The 7756-nt window shown below is 47.0% G+C and overlaps 1 protein-coding gene across 1 annotated transcript in view; it reads right to left on the minus strand.

Annotated features, from left to right (window-relative positions):
• The window catches only part of LOC122940155 (junction plakoglobin), a 55628-nt gene extending 48124 nt beyond the window's left edge, over positions 1-7504 (minus strand). Inside the window, exon 1 of the mRNA XM_044296559.1 lies at positions 7392-7504. The gene's annotated coding sequence lies outside the window, so the exon portion shown is untranslated. The remainder of the gene's footprint in view (positions 1-7391) is intronic.
• Between the last annotated feature and the right edge of the window lie 252 nt (positions 7505-7756).

Here is a 7756-nt window from a genome sequence, read left to right on the forward strand (position 1 = left end):
TCAAATTGAAGATCAACAACTCATACCCCATAACTTTAAAACAAGCCGTGACCCCTCAAAAAAAAAAAAAGAAACATATTGGGAGGGGCGGGTGGGGCAGCGACGATCTTATCTTCTCAGATGAGATACCGTCCCAGCTTCTGCTGTACCAGCATATTTATTCCCTCATGCCATAACCAATCACAGCCTTGTCACCAAGGCAAAAGAATATCCAGCACTGTCATTGGCCAAACTTTTAACCAATTGAATAAAGGTTGCCACACCAAGGCAACCCTGGCAACACTAAAAATGGCGGGAAATATTCCCGCCAAAACTATCAAGGGAACCAACATAGGGATTACTCTAATCCCATGTGGATCCCTCCTTAATGTTCGGGATCCTACCAATCTGCCACTTATCCAATAGTACAGAAATGTGGATATTCTGGCATGCAACTGAAATATAATCTGGCAAACAGATGTAACCATAGTAATATGGACAGTAGCTCTTTTTGAAAGTTCTTCCCTCAGGCTCTCTCACCTAAATTTTCTGTACTTTTTTTTTTACCACCTTAGGTTACTTTCACCCTAGCGGCAGGATGGATCCGACAGGCTGTTCACCCTTGTCTGATCCAGCCTGTCGCCATTTCGCTGTGCCACTGCTCCGTCCCCATTGACTATAATGGGGGCAGAGCTGCAGCGCAGCACGGCAGTGCGCAGCGAGGGGCTGCCGGACATGCAGTACTTTTAGTCCGGCGGCCTCTCGCTGTGCTGCGCCGGAGCGCCGCCCCTATTATAGTCAATGGGGACGGAGCGGCAGTACAGATCTGACAGGGTGAACAGCCTGTTGGATCCGGCCTGCCGCTAGTGTAAAAGTAGCCTAGGAATCCTGAATTTTCAGATAACCCAGCACTCCATTTTCACGCTTTACCTCACCAATCCTACTGGTGCACTGTGGGGGTGTGGGGTAACAAGGTAGTTAAAATGGAAACTACCTTGTTAGGTTATATATCCAACTACAAACTGCTACTGCTTTGGATGCGATTGGAGCAAAAAGTGACAACTCAATGTTTAATGTAGATCTAAACTGCAAGATATGGAACGACACGGCCGTGCTGTGTTTTTTTTTGCGGTCCGCAGACCGCGTATCCGCAAAAAATGGAAGGCGCCCGCGTTGACGGGGCCACGGAACGGAGCCACGGATGCGGACAGCACACCGAGTGCTGTTCATCTTTTGCGGCCCCATTGAAGTGAATGGGTCCGCATCCAAGCTGCCAAAACAGTGTCTCGGATGCGGACCCAAACAACGGCCTTGTGCATGAGGCTTAAACCACAGAAATATGGCTGCTTCTTTAAGACTGTTCCCCATGGGAAATTGTCAGGTCTTAAGCCAGGCAGAACTTTGATAGGCATCATAACAAAACATCAGACACCACCTTGGATCACTAGTAAGGGTGGGTTCACACTAGCGTTAGGGATTCAGTTATGGCTTTCCGTTATAATGGAATGTCCAGACAGAATGCAAAAAGGAAGCCTTCAAAAGGACTCTGTTTTCCGTCTTGCATAACGGGACCCAGACGGATCAGTTTTGATTCCCACCTTTTAGAGGCTTCCGTTTTGCATTCCATCATAATACAAGTCTATAGGCAAAAGAACGGATCCGTCCTTCCGTCTTATGGATTCCGTTATTACCATGTTATAACAGAAAGCCATAGTGGTATCCCTAACGCTAGTGTGAACCCACCCTAAATTTTCCAGATTTGTCCGAAGGCGTACCATGTGGGCATCTAATTAATGGTCCTATATAAATGTGGATCATGAGGTGCCCACATACCTCCACTGGGAGGTGGGAAGAAGAAACCAAGCAACCACATGGTCTCACTCTGGATGGAGATCATCTTTGGGACCCTTATACAGTAAAGCCTTTTAGGATTAGTACAACAATGACTGCGAAGAAAGGAAATTCTCACACATAGGGTTATGGCCAACATATCCGCTGGCAACTTTTGTGGCCATTGTGTCGGACCGCTGACAGAAGCTCAGCAAAAGCATTCTAGCCTTTTAACCCAGCTACCATAAATCTCAAGATAAATAGAAGGGGGGAGGGGGGCACCTTGCAAAGATATTTTATGACCATTTTGTTTCCCAAGCGAGCCCCAAGAGGAGGTTCACTGGTGCCCAGAAACGTAGCTTAGAGACCAAGGTAATAACTCTGCCCATGTGCCTTACATGTGAACATGGCACATTCAGAGCTGGGGCATGGTAGAGGTTAACGTGGAGGAAGTGCATCACGCCGAACACAATGAAATCAGATTTCAGGCGCAGCAGAAGCTGCCAGGAAAAGAATTTCCATTTGTTTGAAAAGCAAAACAAAAAGATTCCAACTGGCAGGACGGCGGTGCCAGAAATAGCCAGCGCAAAGGTACCGCGGCTGCCAAAACGGGAGGCCGTGAGCATACGGAGGGGCGGCTAATAACAACAAAACAATAGGGAGTCAATATGGTTTATAGCTCGCTGATCTCCAATATTACTGCTACATTATCTGCTAGGTGCAATGGAACTGCAAAGACGGGAGCAACCAGTATGGCCTTCAATACATTAGGGGTGTCACTCAACTTTCCTATAGTTAGTAAGCCCAATAAGGTAGGTATACAAAGAGTGGGAAGTCTAGAGCAGCGTTTCCCAACCAGTGCGCCTCCAGCTGTTGCAAAACTACAACTCCCAGCATTTGGCTGTGCGGGCATGCTGGGAGTTGTAGTTTTGAAACAGCTGGAGGCAAACTGGTTGGGAAACACTGGTCTAGAGGAGGCCTTCCATTCAAGATCATGGGAGATTGATGGTTACTCAGCTTTCCCAGGATGAATATAGTTTCAAAGGTTGGAAAGATGTGGCGGTGTTCTTACAGACCCCACTTCTCTATAGGCTGTATCTGGCATTGCAGTTCAGCTCCATCCAAGTGAATGAGACTAAGCTGCAATACCAAGCATAGCCACTGGACAAAAGTGGAGCCGTTTCTAGAAGAATGGACCTGTAGAACAGTGGTCAGCAACCTCTGGCACTCCAGCTATTAAAACTACAATTCCCAATCGTAGTTGCAGAACAGCCGACCCCCTGTGGTAGAGCATGCTCCCATTGAGGGAAGTAGTCCTGTGGGATAAAGTCTAGTGCTAGGCGTATGCCGACACTTGCAGCAGTGGCAAAACTTTCCCCACATAGGAGAAAATTGAGTTGAAATGTGAGTTACGGTAATACAAGGATTTTCCATTGAGTTGTGGACAACCAAGTGTTGAGGTGGACTTCTACTTAGTCTTAAAGGGGTCCTTCAAGAATCCTGAGCATCCAGAGCTAGTAGAAAGGGTGGCAGATGCTGTCGGTGTGCACCCTTCCCACAGATGAAGCCTCCAGTATTGTATATTACAAAGTTAAAGGGGCTCACCAGAGAGTAAAAGGCTCAGAAAAAGGTTATAAACCCCCAAACGGCTCACAGCTCCCCAAAACCCCAGGAGGTCAAGAAGGACTAGGACAGAAACAAAAAAAAAATGATAATATATACGATCACTTTAATTATGCCAAGAGTTCAGTTACTTAAAAGGATTGTCCCACTTTGGAAAACACTTTCCAACTACACTATTGGGTTGGATTCCACATCTCGAAAAACCAGCAACAAAATGTTTTGTGCCTAGAAATTTGTTGGTGGCACCTGAGCACCAGCGATAGCACCCTGTGATGGGCTGGCCACAGCAGCAAATAACTTCAACTTGCCACTGAATCAGATACATCACTAGCATCAAAGTATAAAAAGCTGAGAACCCCTTAACGCACCCCTGTGGAGATCTAGGTTTCCCACCTTACTAGAGACCTTTCTACCAGGTAACCCTAAACTACAGAAATATGGCTTCTTTTTCAAGACTGTTCCCCATGGGAAACCTTCAGATCAGGCAGAACTTTGATCGGCATCATGACAAAAACATTAGGCGCCACCTAGGATCACTAGTAAATTGTACTCTGGATTTTCCTGATTTGCCGAAGGTGCACAATGTGGTCACCGGAGTTGGCCAAAATGGACAACAAGCCCTGTGCTCAGAGGATGATCGGTTTAGACTAGTATCTGGGTTGATACATATGGAAACATCTGGCTTCCATCCATGGAGAGACAAGGAGGACTCCCACAGGTAAGTCTAACGTGTCAACAGAAACTCTAGTCAAAGTGTTTACTCAGCTTCTCCTTGCAGGTAAGGCAGTATGTGCGATTACGGGGTAGTCACCCCGGACAAGCCTACCTCAAGCCAGCAACGCCCAGCTGTCTTCAGCTTCCTATAGCGCTGCTATAACCTGGTGGCGTCCCGGCCTCGCCCCAGGCCCTGCCCTTGTCTGATTACTCTTTGTAGGGAGAAACCTTCCCATGACTAAACTAGGGAGTAACCCTGAAATTTATCACATGCATGAGATATAGAAAGAGTTAACCCCTGCACTGCTGGCGACAAGCCATAGGCAGCCGCGCACCGAAACAAGAAAACCAAACTAGTTTCTATGTTGTCATCGGTGGGACAATTAGTTCCACATTGGAGACATTGTGAGGGAAGGGGAAAAAAAAATTAAAAAATGCAACTCCGGTGACCTCATTAACCAAGCTCCACATTTGGTCCCCATTTGTACGCAACCACACGCGTTTCTGGAATAGCCCTGCGATACCAGGGCAGCATCTGCACACATACAGGAGTAAGGCAGGACCCCTCCAGGAGCACAGCGAGTCTATAAAACCCCAGGTCATCCCATTTAGATTCCTAAAGTCTATATATCAGATCTGGGGGTGGATGATCACTGGTGACTAAATGAGAAGGTCAGGTCACCCCTTTACATAGAGCATATGGAAAGGGGGGGGGGGGGGTCTAGCCCTCACCTTGTACTGGCATCTGTCCTGCAGACTGTCACAGCGGTACCAAAACAGAAGTTCACCTTTGGTAACCCTATTAGAAAAAAAAATGCCCAACAACTCCCCAGGGCAGAGATCAGCAACCTCTGGCACGCCAGCTGTGGTGAAACTACAACTCCCAGCATGCACAGTTGCTTGGGTGTTCTCCCATAGAAGTGAATGGAGCATGCAGGAAGTTGTAGTTTCACCACTGATGACCCCTGCCCTAGGGACATACTATTAACCAAGGTGCTTGAGTAGGAAGTGCTCATATAACAGTCCTGGGAATCTGTCAGCAGAGTACAGACTGCCTCCCTATGGAAATGGTGGGCCCTGAAAGCTCCCCATCAACTGCAGCCCAAGCTGAGGGTATCATTTAAAGGGGGAACACAATGAAGGTCACCACTGAATTATTTACGCAACAAGCATATAAAAAGCAACCATCAGGAAGGTCAACCCTATTAAACCAGGTCTACCGCCTGATAGGGTTGGTCCTGCTGATTCAAACTATACCCGTTTTATGAACCCTGGTTGTGTCATTCCTGAGAAAGAATGACTGTTCTTTATAAAATGAGGGGCGTGACTGGCCCTGAAAACTTGAAAGCTAGGTCCCGCCCCTCAGTGCACTAAAGTCTTCATTTTCAGAAAAAAAAAAAATTATAAATATATATATATATATTTTATTTTATTTTTTTTATATATTTTTTATTCTCAGGAACTCTGCAACCGATTTTCACAAGACTGGTATTGTTTTATTCAGCCAGATCCACCCTACCTACAGTATGCCTGGCTTCATAGGGTTGATCCTGCTGGTCGGAGTGAACATAAAAAATGTCATGGATTGAAAGAGGGGTGCAGGAACCCTTGCATGGGACTCCCCTGTATTAGGGCTCATGCACACAAACGTATTTTTTCTCTGTGTCCGTTCCGTTTGCGGCATTGTTACAACAGATCCGCACAATACACGGATGCAAACCATTTTATTTTTATTTTTTTGGCAGATCCATGTTTTGTGGACCACAAAATACATAGGGCCATGCGCGTGAGCACTTAGGCCACATGAACGCATTTCTGAGGATCGGACGCAAACCCATTCATTTCAATGGGGCTGCAAACGATGCAGACAGCACACCTCGCGCTGTCCGCCTCAGTGTGTCCGTTATTTAAAAATATATATATATATATATATATATATATGTAAAAAAAAAAAATATATATATATATATATATATATATATATATATATATATATATATATATATATATATTTACACACATGTCCTATACTTGTCCGTTTTGAGGGTAAGAAAATTACATTTCTGCAGGAACTAAAAGAAACGTTGATTTTCAGAGCGCAAATCGGATACGGTCGTGTGCATGAGCCCTTCGCCAGACTTGACACTACCATATAGCACAGTCATCTGAACGGGCGTCACATAATACCACATTTTTCAGGGGACATGTGCAGCTGCCAGCCTTCTTCGCAGGGGGGCTCCGCAGCAATTAGCTGACCGTCGTGCCATGGGGGTTATCCAAACTAAACAAACCCAAAGGCTACAGACCCTATATGTCTCCAAATGCGATGCCCGCCCCACATATGTCCTTCACACACAACACACTGCCCGGAGCCATCCAGCAACCTAAATCATGCTCCGACTGATGACAAAGGCAGAAATTCCCCCCTCACAGGCGGCCATTGTCCTGCTCCATCAGCAAATAAAAGCTGGTTACTTTACAGAATATTCCCTACAGGGGCAGCGGGTAGGTGGGCGGACACCCTGCCCAAACACAATGTGCAAAGTTCAGAGCACAAAAAGGGGATGCGCTGCTATCCTGACACCAGAGGGGGTACAGCCTACACTGACAGACCCAGGGATGGGGCCCTGACTGGACATAGCAGAGCGGCTGCTACAATGACCCCCCAAATACTGCACCACATAGTACAGGAATAATGGGAGGACAGGTAAGGAGGGTCACAAAGGAAGCAACGCCTGCCCACAATGAGGTCATAGAAGACAGAGCCAGCAGAGCCAAGTTTGTCAGGTAATGCTGAACCGCACTGGTGGTTTTACATAGGACTGCCACAAAGCAAAGCGTAAAGAACCCATTCAGCTCTGCTAGACCTTCACATGGCCAGGGAATGGGGCTACCTGTAAAAAGCCTAAGTAAATGTAGCAGAGCTGGGGATAACGGGCACAGCTTATCCACACAGAAGTCATTAAACAAAGCGGCTGCAAATGACAAATCCAGCTCTGCTACATCTGTAGCAAACCACACCCATTAGAAACAGGTATGTCATATCAGTCTAGGATTGTAAGAAACCACAGAAACCCAGCATGCTACTGACTACAACTCCCAGCAAGCACTGCCTATTGCACGCATTCACGGCACGCTGGGAGTTGTAGTGCTCCACCAAGCGCATCGATGGCCATATTCAGGAAGCAAGTAGAAGGTGAAGCGCCGCCGCCCTCCCCACAAAGAAAAACGGCTGCGGTTATTACCCTGCGGTGAAAGTCGCTGGAAGAAGCGCCTCTGTCCTCTCACTCTACTCCGGACTCACCCAGACCTCAGCGCTCCGACAACTAACCCGAGCACAGACCTAGCTGACAGCGACACCCCCCTCCCAGCCAATGAGGAGCCGCCCCTATTCTATCCCCGCCCACCGACCGCCCCTCTCTGCAATCTCATTGAACAACACGCCCGTCAATTATTATACGACCTTCCCTTCTATGCCCGCCCATTTTGGTTTGGATTTGTTAAGGCGCACGCTCTTCTTCCTTGCCGACTTATCATTGGTTACAAGTTCAAAGGCTGGCTTACGATTGGATAGGACTCCTATCATTCAAACCAAGTTGCGCCTGTCAGC

The sequence above is a fragment of the Bufo gargarizans genome, chromosome 6 (assembly GCF_014858855.1).
Source record: "Bufo gargarizans isolate SCDJY-AF-19 chromosome 6, ASM1485885v1, whole genome shotgun sequence".
Lineage (NCBI taxonomy): Eukaryota > Metazoa > Chordata > Amphibia > Anura > Bufonidae > Bufo > Bufo gargarizans.